The sequence below is a fragment of the Setaria italica genome, chromosome II (genome assembly GCF_000263155.2).
Source record: "Setaria italica strain Yugu1 chromosome II, Setaria_italica_v2.0, whole genome shotgun sequence".
Lineage (NCBI taxonomy): Eukaryota > Viridiplantae > Streptophyta > Magnoliopsida > Poales > Poaceae > Setaria > Setaria italica.
Window position 1 is genome coordinate 16,714,470 of NC_028451.1, and position 17,114 is coordinate 16,731,583.

Here is a 17,114-nt window from a genome sequence, read left to right on the forward strand (position 1 = left end):
GGGGTCCGGTGTTTCGTGAGAGAGGGTAGCGCGGGGGTGAGTAAGAAAAGTTTTTCCGGGGGAAATTTCGGGAAAAGTTAGATTCCTTTAGCAAAATAATTCGTTTAAATTCGTTTTACACCATTTTAATCACAGAAATTTGTAGGAGTGTCCAAAATTAGTGAAACCAATTTTGTTAGGCTTGTTTTATTTTCCTTTATGCATTAAAATTTTTACACCCTAGGAAAATAATAAAAATTTGGGTATTTATTTAATGCCTTCCTTTTAAGGTAATTAAATAAATACTTAATATTTATAAAATGTATAAAAATATGAATAATACTTTATCAATCACAAATAACTCTTAACTCATAGGAAATTAGATTTTCAAGTTAGAAATTATTTACCACCTTTATCAAAAAAATTAAAAGCTATAAGAAGGGTTAGATAAGAAAAATAAAAATATAGGTTAATCTTTTTAGATTTCTTTTGTGTGTTGACTTACAACTTATTCGTGATAAGTCGTATAGTCCTTGTTGGCTGCAACTTTATCATGAAGGAAAGTTGTATAGTCTGTATTTAAAAAGTTTGCATTCTAACCCCTGCATGTATATATGACGTAGATCCAGAAGCGCCAGAAGAGGATTACTGGGAATTTTCAGAAGGACCCTTGGAGTCTGACGAGGTGTTTGAATTTGTTCCCTGCGAAGCGAATCCGTCGGCTTCTACTAATCTTTTTAACGATCAAGGCAAGCCCTGGTGCATTTATACCTATCTATTTTGGAGTCGTTATTTCATGTGACTAGTTATAGGTTATTTGGTTATTGTATGCACTAAGTCTAGGAGTTGGATGAAACATATTCTTGTGTATGATCATGCCTTGAATTAAGGACATCTTTGCCACTTGTTCAAATCTTAGAAACTACCCAAGTCTAGAATTGCTTACTTGCTTACATGCTTGGTTTACCAACCTTAAGGCAAACACTTAAGTCATACATGTTGCTTATGAAAGATAGTTTGAAACATGGAACCAGACAGAAGCTAGAGACGTAGTTCTGTCTGCTAGATTAATCTGGTTAAGGACCGATCTGTGTCTTAACCATTGATCAAGTGATAACTTTTGATCACTTACTGGGTATGGGACCAGTAAAGCCCAGTAGGTTAGTAAATTCTATGATCAGGAATGCTTCGTACCCGCATTTGACGTGCTGGAGATTGGCAGGGGTGTAGCCTGAAACTCACATGGAGATCAGGCCAGACGTGGGGTCCCATGTGGGGGTGCATCCCTGGGTCCGGGTAGTTGTATTCCTAATCATTGACTCTACTAATCGAGAGGTTGTTAGTACGACCTGGACAGTCGTATGACGCTGGTGATCAGGGTACTCTCCTGCAGGATGTAATATGATCCGGATCACCGCAATTCTCGGTTATGAATGCACTTGATCGCTGTTAAGCTTCGTAGCATGAACTCATGTGATATAAAATTTTCTGTTGCCAAGTACTGTATGAATCAACAGCTGTGATTGCTTTTACTTCTGTTATCATCTAGAATGGTTAGGTAATGACTTAACTCAAATAAAAAAAAATAAATAAAACTAAGGCCTCACTTATAGTAAGCTTTTTCGGCAAAATTGTGTCAACCAAGCACACCCAAAGGCTGACATGCATTCCAAAGAAAAACTATTATATTGGTTAGTCGGGTAAGACTTGCTGAGTACCCCGTACTCAGGGTTTTCCCCTTGTGGTTATCTTTCAGAAGCTCCACAGGAAGTTACCGAGGAGGAGACCCCGAAGACCTAGAGTATTGACCTGAGTCTCTCAATACTCTAGAAAACCGTTTATCGACGCATCTTCTCCTGAACTATTTATGTTTAATCTTAGAGCTTGCCTAACTCTGCATCACTAAGTTTGTCTCAACTTAAGTCTTGTAATAACTCGTACCTCTTAATTATGTATGTAAAAATGTAATGTTTGTTGATATTATCCCATCGCGGATATTATCCTGATGTATGGCTATGAGACACGTCGTGGATCCATCAAGGAGTCCTAGGGACACTCGACGGACTACCGGACTTATGCTGTTTTAGGTGCGTTTCGGATAATTGCTGTTCCGACAGCAATTAGGCGCACTTAAACCAGCTTAAGTTGGGCGGTTCCGCCACACTACGGCGGCTCGGGTGTGGCTTTTATATGCCGAGAGGGGAGCCGGGAAGGCATCTGGTGTGAGGATAAGCACGAGCGAGCATTGGTGGAGATGTTGCATGGCCAGCATTGGCGTAGAGCAGGGCGGCTTTGCCCCACGTGAGGAGTGGCTGAGCAACGGTCTCATGCGATCCTTGTCTCGTCGGTGAGAGGCAGAGTGCGAGCACCGGTGTGATGGCCAAATGTGGCGGCGTGGCGTGCACGGGCGGCGAGAGGCGGCGCGCGTACTGTGCAAGCAGGATGTGATGCGGAGGGCGGATACGGGCTCGGGCACAGGTTGGGCAAGCTATGGCAACATCCGATTACGTCGGCGGCAAGGATAGGCGGCAGCACTGCACCGGTGCGGCGGAGCCGCGTGGCACGCCACGGCTCGCCGTGCGCGATCCAGGATCGGCGACGCACATGGGCCGCGTGGGGGAGCAAAGTTCAGGCAGTTTTTGTGAAAATTTTTTAATTCAAACTCCGAAAAGTGCATATACAAAACTTGTAGTCCTAACTCCAAACTAAAAAGTCTAGAAGGGTCTTAGGTTCAAATCTGTGGTAAATTTGAAGTTAAACTTGAGCCAAATTTGCTGGAACGCCGCTTCCAACACTTTGACTAAAGTTTTTGCTGAACTTTAACTCAAGTTTTGAAAGGGTTTTGCTCTGATTTAGACCAAGGTCAAATGGACAATATTGTAGTACACACTTCACACTCAAACCCTTACAAAAGGATCAGGTCCATCTTAGTTTTGGATTTTGTAGAAATTTACACGCCAAGTTGGAAGACACTCACTGTTTTGGAACTTAAAGCAGTGTGCTGAAGTTGAGGCTGGAGCTGACTTTGGACTAAAGTTTGAAAAGGTTCCAGTGTGAATTGGTCAAAGCTCAAATTAACAAATTTGTTCTATAAAGTTTATTCTACAACTTCTAGAAAGGCTTCAACTTCAAAACAGGTCTAGAACTAGAGATAACAGAATGTAAACTTCCCTAACAGACAGGTTCTTAAGGGTTTAAGTGGATTTGACAAGGTGTTTGAATTAACATTGAACTTCAAACTGATTTTTGAATATCTTCCCCTCCAAACTAACAAAAGTTCAAATAAGGAAAGTTGTTAGTTTTTACAAGTTTTACAACTCTTATATTGGCAAAATTTGAAGTTGTTATATGAAATGTTAAATTTATGAATTGCCTCTAAATTAAGATTTTAAAGGGGATTTTAGTCCTTTTAAGTGCTAGATTAACTTCTAAACACTCTACTTAAACTTCGACAAGACTAATTAAAACTAGGATTGTTACAGTTTGCCTCTTAGGTGATGTAAAATTTTGATGACAATAGTAGCTTTGACTGCGTTTCTCTGGAGATGTTGATGATCTTGATCTTGTGGTCTTTAGGGCACATTGTCGCACATCATTCAGCTTCAAGGTCATCACCGTTGCTGCACCGGCAACTAGCATGGCGGCAAAGGTGCTTCATCCCATAATTTTTGTTTTTACCAAGGTGCTGGGATCATAGTAGGCCTTTGCGCTTCGTGTTGACGGTCTGGATGGCTTTCTTCCTTGGTCGCACCTCTCAGTCATCATAGAACCTCCTGAACATCTTGAGGGAGAACATTAGTGGTGCCATGGTGCTTTGAATTTTGTTGCCTCCAAATCTAATTTCCATCGAATCATATTCTTCTTATTTATCATCTTTTTATCATGAGAGCATCTTTCATCATGCCTTCAAAACAATTCAAGTGCACATACTACCCCCAGGGTGATGAATGGGAGTAGAAATAATTGCCAATAAACCAACAACACATTTTAAGATTCTTAATTTGTGGCATAGTTAGTCTAGTGAAAAGAAAGATAAAAAACCTAATGGGTGTACGTGAGTGCAAGGTGTATATACACATGAGAGGAAAGCATATAAGCAAAGATAATATTTACGCCTAGTTCTAAACATCATCCATCTACTACACAAATAGATGCTGCCTTCACTAGCTAACAAAGAGATTATGTGCTCGCTCGGCTCTTTCCCTACTGCATACTATCACTACGCAGAGATACTCAACAACTTCGCTCACACATCTATATCAAAGCATCCATATAGTTAGCTAATCACCACGATTACCACAAACTCTACTAAGGACATATGAAGCGCTCACATATGTAAATAAAGCATTACAAAGATATAGACCATGAAGCATTGATAGGCATAAAGTACATGTAGTAGTTATATATCAAGGATCCAAACAATCCTGGGGATGAACAAAGGCTTTACCCCATCATCTTACAGAGATTGATGCAAAAAGGGGTGAAGGAGACTCTGGAGAACGTCGTCACCGAAGATGGCGACGAGAGGGTGTAGGAACACCCTAGGCCGATCAGCCTAGAGCTCCTTAGGCTAATTGGCCTGAGGGCTTCCTTGCACCTCCTGACTCCTGCCAGCATTGGTTGTCGCGGTGATCTGATCTAATCTCTGTTTTTCATCTTATGGTGACAGCGGCTAGGTCTAAACTCGTCGAGATTGTCCTCCTTATTGAAAGTCTTGGGTATTTATAGTGGCGGCGTTGGTTGGGGTACCTTCAAGGCTAAGTTTATGGAAAATAACCCTAGAATCATCGAGGACTTCCTCCTGGTGAAAGGGCGTGACGATTGAGGCTAGAAACGGGATAGGTCGATCGGCCTGGACCCCTCCGGGCCGATCGCTCTACCCTATTTTGGCCTCCAATTCCTGAGTGCTTCATACGAAAGTTGTAGATCTCGTTGAGCTATGCAATTTTCCTTGCAAATTCGCCCCAATCAGAGTTTAGATGAGGAGGATATGGCTCGTGCAAGTTTCAGCTCTTCCTGTGGACCTGCAGTTCAATGTTCGTGTTTGGACCTTCCAATATCCAAAGTCCAGGCCCAATTCTAACTTGTAGAAAAACCCTTCAATTATATCGTATTTCCTGTGATTTTACAATATGCTCCAAAATACAACACATATGCAATAATGGGGTTATTTCAAGTGTGCCAAGTGACGGGTTAGTTTGAATATGTATGAAAACACCACTTAACTGGCACTAAAAGTGTGTCAATAATGAGTGTCAATAGCGCCGACCTATCGAAGCCCACCTCGAAGCAACTCCTTCCGAGCATGGGGCTGGGGCGAGATCAAGTCAGGCCTGTACAACTCCTTTTGATCGGTAATAGTTCATCCTTTGCAAGATCTTTTCAAGTTCATCTTTCCAACTCCTTTGCTAGAAATTGATTCTGATCTGTTCTTGCAAGCAACAGTTGTTCCTTTGGTGGGTATTCTCGACTAGTTCTTGATTCACGGAGACGTATTTTCTATCCAAGCGTGTTGCTGAATCCTTCTGCTCTTACTACAGGTGGGTTTCGATCTGTGATGCTCATCCCAGACGTAGGTAGGTGGGTGAAGTTAACTTGCATTCACTCACCTTATTAGTAACAAAAACAAAACATTCACGAATGCTAATGATAGAAAATTAGTTGAAATGTAAAAGATTTTAAGCAATTTAAGATTCTGTGATTTAGTCATTTGGATAGTAGAAATATAAATGTAAATTGTTCTGCTACCCTTTGCATGCTTGGTCTAAGTGCCCATTGATGCTTGTTAAGTGGTCTCCAGATGTACAAGGCTGCAATTATATGAGTAAACTGTATTTGGATTGTAGCTGATTAGCTCGACTTGCTTCCTTTTTACTGTCTTCTCGTGCTTTGTGAGCAGAATTTTTCTTGCCTGCAGGAATACGTGTGTGATTGAGTGGCATGTATGGGATGTTTAGAGCTTGTAGAGATGTAGTAAACTAGTGATTCTCCATTCTGGCGATATATTCTCCATGTCGCAATATGCCTAGTAAAAAAGTGATGGCAATCTAAATGTTATGTTCAGTAGTTCTAATTTTTTTAATGTAACAATTGTGATTCCTTTTGTTATCTTATACTAAAATTGCATTTGTGTCATGTAGGTGATATGGATTTTGGACAAGAAGTTGTGGTTGAGGTCGACAGCCGTGATAGTTTGGGAACTAACCAGTCAAGTCGATCATCTAGGAAGAGAGCTAAACTTTGGGAATTTGTTGATACCGAAGTGGTTGATGGCAAGGAAAAGGAAATATGCAAATACTGTAAGTTTCATTTGTCCTCTGAACCTGGATAAGGTATAACTCACCTCAACAGGCACATTGCGATTCACTGTCATGCCATTCCGCAAGAGGATAGGGACATATTCATAGCAATATTGAAGCCAAAGTCTCTCAATGAGGAAAAGAGTGTCTTTGATCCAGAAGTATTTCGCATTTTGATTGCCAAATATTTTATCAGTGTAGAGATTGCTTTTCGTAAAGCTGATGATCCTAATTGGACAAATTTGATAAACTATTGTCAGCTATCTTTTAGAGTTCCTGGTCATCAATGTGTACGCACATATTGTATTTTGTTTTACGAAGAGGAGAACTCGCAGATGATGGACAAGTTCAGAAAGGTGAAGTCCCATGTTAGTCTTACAACCGATCTATGGTCTTCTAACCAGAACCTAGGCTATCTAGGTGTTACAGCACATTTCATCGATGAGGATTTTGAATTGCATAAGAAAATCATCACATTCAAGAAGATTTCTTTCCCACATACATCATATGCAGTACATGATGGAATTACCTCATGCTTGATGGAGTGGGAGTTGATTGAACAGCTGTTTACCTTGACATTAGACAATGCCAGTGTGAATAACAAAGTAGTAAAGGACATTCGTGATGCTTTAGGTGTTGGGATGTTCTTCAAAGGTGAACACCTTCATGTCAAGTGTGCTGCCCATGTGCTCAACATTATGGTTCGGGCTGGCTTGAAGGTAATTTTAAATGCAATTGGGAGAGTGAGGGACATTATAAAAGTTGTTACATCCACACCATCCCGCATGCAGATTTTCAACACAATTGTACAGACTTTAGGCCTCAAAGCAAAGTCAGGACTGATTCTGGATGTTCCGCACCGTTGGAATGCTACATATGATATGTTGCATGATGCTTTGAAATATAAGGTGGCTCTCAATAGATATGCGGTACAGCAACATCACCAAGTTCCAAGTAAAGATGAATGGGCAAAAGCTGAAGCTCTTCATGGTTTTTTGCATCAGTTTAGTGAGGCAACCAAAGCATTCTTCGCAGACAGGCATCCTACAGCCCACCTTTTCTTGAAGATGTTGCTAGCAATCCAAGATGTTTTGCTCGATGAGGCATGGAATTCAGATGAGCTCCTTAATGAAATAGCTAATGCCATGCATGCAAAATTTGAAAAGCACTAGACAAAGCCTAACCTTGCTCTTCTAATAGCTGCTGTTCTTGATCCAAGTATGAAAACCAACTTCATCAAGTTCTATTTCTATACCATTGGTGAAAATGTTGAGGTGAAAATGAGGGAGTTGTATCGGTATTTGAAGAAATATTACCTAGAGTATGAAAAGATTGTCAGGAGCAACAATGTGCTTGTGTTCAATATATCAAATGATGAGCAGAGCACAAGTGAGTTCGGCGAGTCTGGTAGCACTTCTTTAAGATAAGTTTCTGGTAAAAGGCGGGTAGAGTTTGCATTCGCTCAGATTGCATCACAAAGCCTGGAGGCCCGTCAAGAATGGTTAGAACTGGATATTTACTTGGAGGACCCTAGAGTCCTTGTGAGATCAGATGAGCACTTCAATGTTCTTGCATGGTGGAAGGAGAATTCTAATGCTTATCCAATCTTGTCCTTGATGGCTAGAGACTTTCTTTCTATTCCTGTTAGCACAGTATCCTCAGAATCAGCCTTTAGTGTAGCTGGAAGGATTCTTAGGAAAAATAGGACATCTCTCTCACCTGAAACGCTTGAAGCATTGATCTGTGCAAAAGATTGGCTAATCGAGTTTGATGAAGAAGAAGAAGGTGAACTAATGACCGGTCATAGAATGTTTGATTCAGACCAGGAAGATGAAGATGATGAATAAAGGAAAATGGGTCTTACACTTGGCTAATTGTATTTCTCTGGACATGAATTCCTGTCAGTACTGCAATAAAACTGCCCAATTGAATTTACTGTTTATTCAAGGAGTTGACAGTACCACTAGAAACTAAAAACCGAAATAAAGATTTGGGGATGATGACATATGCTTGTTTTATTTTTAACTAGCTACAGTGACATATACTTAAAATCTTCTTCTGAACAAAATCTATTTAGAACAGCTATGAACATTTAGTCGATACACAATGCAATGGCATGATGTGCGCATGACCATCAAGTAGTTAGGTTTTGATTGCTATTTGCTACCGGTCAGGAAATTGATATAGCTTCTTCTCGCTGTGGTTCATTTGCACTATACCAACATGCATCTAATTTCATTCAGATCTTTAGTGCCTATGATGTTTCTGATTGTCTTGTGTACTCCTTAATCTAGATGTATCCATTCATGCATGCTTGATAATGTCTTTGTTATGTCTGACCGTTTTTATACTTGATGTCCTAAAGCTACCTTATTTTACAGCATAGTTTCCTGCTACTTTTTTATCCTGACTAACTAGTATATGCATTATTTATCTCTCTGAACTATTTGCTATTCTGGACAAGGATGATGCAGTTTCTCTTGCTATAGTGACTCGGAGTGGTTGATCTGAATGGTCCTGCTATCAGTAGCATGAAAAAGTTTTCAGAGTGGTTGATCTGAATGGTCCTGCTAGTAGCATGAAAAAGTTTGATCGGTGTAATTTTCAAATTTCTTTATTTGCACATTGTTGTAAGCTAGTGTCTACCACTTATGTGTGATCTGTGTGGTGGTTTGGTAACCGATAGCAGGCCTATGCTTGCTTGTTCCACTGCCGGCAGCATGCTTGTCTTGTTCTATTAGCAGCTCGTGGATACTCCTCATCGCTTGCTAGTTTGTACTAATGAGAGTCCATGGATCGTTATGCTTCAGTGTAAATCCTATTGGCCCGTGGGCAAATTGTTGGAGGTATGCCCTAAAGGCAATCATAGAGATGATGATATTCCATTTGTATCCATGATTTGTATGTTGTGTTCATTGAATATCCATTGAAGGCTACTTGAATTGATTTGCAATTATGTGAATTGTATGTGAAACTCTTTACTTGTATGGTTATTCTAAAGTTGTCCCTAGTCGGAGTTCATGTGAGGACACACATGAATATTAGACTAGCACATGTATTAGTTGATGACTATGTTTCACAAGTCATGGACATGGAGATGTTGAACTAATAATGTGGACACATGTGGAGACATGTGCTAGGACTGACCCAACATGAGAAGTAGTTCTCTCTTTAAACAACATATATGCTTTGTCCTTAGACCTGAGATTGTCGCATGTATTCTAGATGTGGATCGACCTACTTAGGGGCTATCAAACGCTACGCCGTAACAGGGTAGTTATAAAGGTAGCTTTCGGGTTTGTCAAGAAGCATGCTATGAGACATGGTCAATCAAGATGGGATTTGCCCCTCTCTGATTGAGAGTGATATCTCTGGGCCCCTCGAGTGATCGGATCCGAAAATGCATGGCCATGCTACGTACGGTTAAGAGTTAACCTACAAAGGGATTCCGAATCACAGGATCGAGAAAGAGCGGTCGGCTTGAAGCTAGACCAAATATCGTGAGGCAAAGGGAATAGCATGTATATTATGTTGTGATGGTTCGTCTGATATGATCTTCGTGTGCGTATAGGAGTTGGCACGTCTTGCTAGAGGCCGCTACCGACTATTGGGCCGAGTAGGAGTACTCGGGCCATGTCTATACGTATCCGAACCCATAGGGTCACACACTTAAGGGGCTGGAAGCCCAATTCGGATCAAATCCGAGTTGGATTAGGTTTAGAAGTACTAATGGGCCTTGGATCCAGAGGCCCGTCAGGAACCTCTATAAATAGAGGGGTGGGGGCACCCTAGGGTCTACACCTCTTTGGCGAAACACACCTGCCGCGCCTCCCACGCCCTCGCCTGTTGCAACTCGCGGATCTAGCAGTCCGGCTTGCGACGCTTCCTCCCTGCACGTGTGGATACCTTGGAGGTGTTGCGCCTGCAGCACTTGGACGAGCCGCCGATGAGCCGCCGACGAGCCACGACGAGCCAACGACGAGCCGCGGCACCGGAGGTGATCTTGCTGCACGTGGACGACCTGCTGAGGAGCTGTTGGATGTTGACGTGATCGACTACGTACGACTACGTTGATCGACTACGTACGACTACGTGATCGTCTTCACTACATCGACGCATATCTACATCTTCCGCACCAGTAGTGCGTCGAGTGGTAATCCCGTGATCCTTATACGGCAGTTCTTCCTGGTTTTACGTGGTAGAAATTTTGATTTGCGCTAGTGTAGCCTACCTCGTATTCCTTCACAAATATAGGATCATGGCTGGATCAATGCGCTGTTTTTTAAAGGATTAAATTGGATGAAGCACTAGTAATAAATACAAGGGTTGATTAGAGGGCTGAAGCAGGGTTTGGATCGATCAGGCCTATGCCACCGCCACCGGTCCCTAAAACCTTCCCGCCGTCACCACTTGCTACAATGTCGTCGGAGCCTCCACCTTCGTCCAGCGCTTCGGTCGATGATCTCGCGGCCGACCTCTCCGCCGCCGCCACCCTCAGTAAGAAGCAGCAGAAGGATGCTAGAAAGGACGAGAAGGCTGAGAAGGCGGCGCAGCGCCAGCAGCAGCAGCAGACGGCACCACCGCCAAGGAGGACCCCTTCGCTTCCCACTACGGCGATGTACCCATCGAGGAGATCCAATCCAAGGCCGTCTCCGGTCGCTCCTGGACCAAGGTCGGCGATCTCGACGAGGGCGCCGCGGGGCGCACTGTGCTCGTCCGCGGGGCCGCGCAGGCGATCCGCCCTGTCAGCAAGAAGATGGCCTTCGTCGTGCTGCGACATAGCATGAGCACCGTGCAGTGCGTGCTCGTCGCCAGCGCGGAGGCGGGCGTCAGCACGCAGATGGTGAAGTTCGCCACCGTGCTCAGCAAGGAGTCGATCGTCGACGTCGAGGGCGTTGTCTCACTGCCCAAGCAGTCACTCAAGGCCACCACGCAGCAGGTAATTAGCATGGAATCGTTTTGTGTCACTACGATCGTTTCTTGTGATCCTAATTTGTGTCAATATGGTCTTCGTATCGATAGTCTGGTAACACCTTAGAATGGTGATTGAGTATTGTCGGATGGTTGTGTGATTTATATATACATGCATGCTTGCTCGCTGTTAGTACCACCATAGATAAATTAGGTTTGCTCCTGTGGTTTAATTCATCATGCAAACGATTACACGGATTCATCATTGTGGTTTGTTTGATTTATCCAGTTTCGACATAGAGTGGATGGATTGTTTCTGTGGTCCTTCTGGATGCATCTTGCAGGTGGAAATTCAAGTCGGGAAGATCTATTGCATCAATAGGGCGATCCAGACCCTTCCAATTAACCTCGAGGATGCTGCACGGAGTGAAGCAGAATTGGAAAAGGCCGAACAAGTATGCCCGATGCAAATTACGTGCTTTGCCGGCACCCTTTTCGCTGGAAACCAACTTTGTGCTCCATATTGCTGTTCAGTAGGCTGACTGTTGCTGTGATCGCAGGCTGGAGAGAAGCTCGCGTGTGTTGGCCAGGATACTCGCTTGAATTACAGAACTATTGATCTGCGCACACCCTCAAATCAAGCGGTACTCCGGATTCACACTAGTAGAGAACTGACTTTCGATGCGCCCCCTTTTATCCCGGTTTAAAGTTGGCCCGGGACAAAAGGGGTGCGCCACGGTAAGTAAAAATGGAGGGGAGATTTACTCCCGGTTGGTATTTGCAACCGGGACTAAAGTCCCCTTTAGTCCCGGTTGCAACGGCCAGTTCCGGGGTGTCGGTGGGGTGACCCTTTTGTCCCGGTTGGTAACACCAACCGGGACAAATAGTTTACTCCCGGTTGGTAATTCCAACCGGGATAAAAGGACCACCCTTTTGTCCCGGTTGGAGCCTCCAACCGGGAGTAAACTTTCAACCAGGACAAAAGGTGTTCCTTTTTATCTCGGTTGGAGTTTTTAACCGGGATAAAAACTCATCCCCATTATATACCAAGACAGAGGCCTTTCTTCCTCCTCCAGCCTGAGCCAGTCCACCACATAGATAGAGAGCTGAGCTTCACCACTCTCCGGTGGTGCCGAAGCAAGGGAGGTGCTGCCCAAATTTTTTCCCTCATTTTTGTGCGAATTTCACTCAGCCAACACAAGTGTTGTGAAGGTTTGCTACTTCATCCTCTTGTTACGCTTTGATTTATGCTTTGGAGATGGAAATTAAGTTTATTTGCTAGAATGTGATGAAGTAGAAAATGGAGAGGTATTTTGAACTAGAATGTGAGGAAGATTGATGTGTCATATATAGTATGTATTTTTGCAATGGGTTAAAAATGATGCTACCAGACGGTTTATCTTATCAAATTGCCAAGTTGAAAATGTAACTTCTTGGTATTGTTCTACTAATTGTTGATTTTGATGGATGGATATGTGTCAGGTAGCACGCTATATGACCTAATTATGTATTAGTATTAAATAAACACGAGTCTGCTGAATTTTCGTACTTACAGCATATAGTATATAATGTTTAATGAAATGTTTTTGTGTCTTTGTACCTACTTGAATTTTTCTTAAGCTGTGGCTCTTGTTTAGAGATGCTGCAAACCAGATTTCGTCAAAGACAATGAGACTTCAGGCGGATTCAGTGATTATGTTCATAGTACAGTACCCTGTTACTGGTGTCTTGCAATTCCCACAATTTTTTAAGAATATTATGTCGTTTCACTTATATCGCCATGATTCTATCTTAAGTAGGCAATTTGTCAAGGTACCATAATTTGATAATGTATTTCTTCAGCACGTTAAAAGTGTTGACTTGTAAATATATCTTTTCCTAGGTATTCTGCACAAATTTAGGGAATTTTTGCTATCAAAGGACTTCGTTGGGATCCATACCCCAAAATTGATTGCGAGATCTAGTGAAGGGGGTGCAGCTGTGTTCAAGTTGTTGTACAATGGACATCCTGCTTGTTTGGCACAATCTCCTCAACTTTACAAGCAAATGGCTATATGTGGTGGGTTTGAGCATGTATTCAAGGTTGGTCCTATATTTAGAGCTAAAAACTCCGAAACACACAAGCATCTTTGTGAGTTTGTTGGTCTCGATGCTGAAATGGAGATTAAGGAGCATTATTTTGAGGTAAGGGTGGAATAATTTTGTTTCATTTACTTAAGTAATGATGATTTGTTTCATTTACTTAAGTAATGATGATTAAATGTGGATTTCTTTATACAGGTTTGTGATATTATAGATGGCTTATTTGTGTCAATATTTAAACACTTGACCACAAACTGCAAGAAGAAACTTGAGACAATAAATGGGCAGTATCCATTTGAACCTTTGAAGGTAAATATTATTGTTTGTTCTATGTTTCCCACTGTATGTTACTATCTGTGCCCTTTTTAGCTCTAATAACTGACTTGAATTGTGTGAATTATTCATGTAGTATTTAGAGAAAACCTTGAAGCTTACTTACAAGGAAGGAATTCAAATGTTAAAGGTACAAACTTGCTTCTGTTTTATCTCCATCTTGATTACTTGAACACCTATGATATTTGGTCAAGCAATCACATTTAATTTTTTTCAAGTCCTTATATGCTGGTATAAATTGCAGTATTATTTTTATCATGCTTGGTTTAGCATATAATAGATTGCAATGAAATTATTCAGTAGCAACCTGCTGTCAACTTTAGCGTCGATAAAAATGACTTCATTACAATTCATTTAATTGGCAGGAAGCTGGCACAAAAATTGAGCATATGGGTGACCTCAACACTAAAGCTGAGAAAAATGTTGGTCGACTTGTCAGGGAAAAGTACGTAGACTCTACAACTCTATTACTTTTAACTACTTTATAAATTTGAAGCTTAATTTCCGGTGATGTTTGTAGGTATGACACAGATTTTTTCATTCTGTATTGTTATCCTTTGGCTGTACGTCCGTTCTACGTCATGCCGTGTTATGACAATCAGCTTACAGCAATTCTTTTGATGTGTTCATCCAAGGTAAGATTTAATGCAAGTTATCATTGAGTCATAACAAAAATGAAGTTATCATCAAGTCAAATAAAAAGTTTACTAGAGGGAACCCTTTTCTTCTAGACTGGCTTTAGAGTTTAGATGCAAACTGAAATTATTTGCCGTCTAATTTTGATTCATACTTGAAAATGCGGTCTTTGTGTTTTCTTGTTCTATTTAGGTATCTTGATTATTTTTTAATACATTTGAGGATTAGTTATTTGACTTTCTGATCACCAGTTTTAGGTGTGAGGTATTTCTTATTCCAATTATGCGCCTTTAATGTTATTTATATCTGATTAATTGTCCATGAGCAATTTTGTTTTCTATTGCAAACAGTGAAGAAAAAAAATATCTCATTTTCACACTTTAATGTCCCTCTATTTCAGATGTACAACCTTACAATGTGGAGTTGACAGTCCAAAATTTAATTATGCACAGACACTGTACTTATATTTTTTGTTTACCAAGAAATAAGTTCCTTATCACTATGCACGTTTTCAGCTCGCAGGGCTTTCCATTTGGTCTCCTTCGAGCATACTATTTATGTTTTAGCACTATAGAAATAGTGTTCCATTGTGCAGAAATGGATGCCCAATCCGTTTGCCCTTGCTTAGTCTTGCAATGTGGACAAAAAAGAGATTCTGTTACCTGTTGTCAAATTTGTGTTGTTCGAAATAATATATGGTAAACATTATTCAAACTGACTTCTAATATGAGGAATTATATAGCTTGCTAGGTGAACGGAATAATCAGATTAATCGTCAGGATTTTCATGATACTATTGTGACAGATATTAATAGCCAGTTGTTTCTTGTAGGCCATATCTGTGCCCATAATAAAATCTCCTTTTTTCTCGAACATACATAGGAGCTGTGTATCTTTAAATTAATTTAAAGAAGAAGAGCAAACAAAGCACAAAACAACCCCGCACTACACTACCAAAAGAACCTACAGCAAAGCACTAAAGCTCTAAAAAAATCACATAACAACCATGGAAGTCTGAATCAAACAGCAACCAGTCCAAGGAGGCCTTTATCTCCAGCGGTACTCCACAATGTGGCCTGAACAAACACTGCCTTTGTAACTGAAGCCACATCAGAATTGGCTCCATTGAATGCACAATTGCTGCTGCTTCCAAATTTCCCTAGCAACCAGGATGACCAGCAAATTGAATCCCTTGAGCTGCTTGTCTACTTGTTTTAGAGGCTTGCACCACCAACTTGAGAAGTGCCATGTATCTGGCTCTGGAGACAGCCTGCAGCCCCAACCCTTGATGATGAACAAACTTGGAGAACCACACAAGAAACCAAATGATGTTGGATTGCTTCATTGGCTTGCTCACGAAGAGGGCATCCAGAAGGATGAGGCAGTCCTCTTTTGGTTAATTTGTCTGCTGTCCAGCAGTGACTAAGATTTAAGAAATGCTAGCTGCATAAAGAATGACATCATTTTTCATGATGTTCATAAAGAAATGCTAGCTGCATAAAGAATATCATTTTAAGAAACAACTAACATCTTCTATGTCAGCTGGTCATTGTATTTAACCATTATGATTTGGTTATCTTAGTGTTTTACACTGCATCATAAACCCTAAGACTGCCCTTGATCAAAAATAAGCGATTAGGTTTAATTCAGTGAACTTAACTGTTGTGGCGGCCTTATTCTTATATTTTCTGCTTGCCTAATGGGAAATCAATTTGAGCTTTACGAGTTCGTTTCTTCCCCCCCGATGGCCCATTCAGTATTAGCAGCACTAATATACACCTGTGAAAGTTGTAAATAAGTTGTATTTTGGGAACCTGCGTTCTAAGCTTTCTAGCTACTGACTAAAGCAAACTGTGCTGTTCTTTTTGAAGTTGAGCTTATCAGTGTTAAAATAAAGAGCTGATTCAAATTTACTGATGTTATATAGGTGAAGAGATAATTTCTGGAGCACAAAGAATACATACACCTGAGCTGCTGGCAAAACGTGGATCAGAGTGTGGAATTGACGTCAATACTATCTCGGCATATATCGAGTCATTCAGGTATGTTCCACAATCTTCCATGTTGCAATCTCTATTATCTTTCTGTGTTCAACATTGCACCAGTTAGTTTCAACATCTGTTTGCCTGCTACTGATTTCAAGATATCTTTATCATTATAGTTATGGCGCACCTCCTCATGGTGGCTTTGGGGTGGGCTTGGAGAGAGTCGTGATGCTGTTCTGCGCCCTAAACAACATCAGGAAAACGTCGATGTTCCCTCGTGACCCACAAAGGCTTGTCCCATAATTTTCATTTTTCCATAGCTGAGGATAATTCCGTTGTAAATTCCATCTTGGCCAGCCTTCTGTCAGCTGTTGAAGCAATAGATAGGTTCATTATTTTGGCACTAGGTCTGTTGCACAAAGCTACTTATTTTTACTAGTTCGATTAAAGACATTGAACAATACATACCTCTTCGATTAACGTTCTAATTTCGGTTCTTTCTCACTTCGTTCATGTACGCCCGGTGCAGATACTTCGGTTGACGATTCCTTTCGATAAGCTGGGCTGCTTCGGCAGCGCCGTTGTTGGATGGTGTGTGTGTGTGTATGCGTGTTTGATATGAGGACTGACCTGATCACCCGAGGGGTGTTGATAGCTTTGTTTCATGGAGTGCCAAGTTGGCGAATTCAGGGCTTCTGATCGAGCTTTGACCAGAACCCTCGCAATCGTTACACCTGGATGTTATCAACCATGTCGAGCAACTCTGCTTCTTCTAATGGAGCTTTGATCATGACATTGAAATTGCTAATAGTTACATAAACATGTGGAGCCCGGGACAATATGCGAGTTTAGAACGAAATAGTAGCATTTTCGGTTCAGTGATTCAAAAC

At 41.4% G+C, this 17,114-nt stretch overlaps 1 pseudogene; it reads left to right on the forward strand.

The window, feature by feature from the left end:
* The first annotated feature begins 10,696 nt into the window (after positions 1 to 10,696).
* LOC101756690 lies at positions 10,697 to 16,527 on the forward strand (annotated as a pseudogene).
* The last annotated feature ends 587 nt before the right edge of the window (positions 16,528 to 17,114 follow it).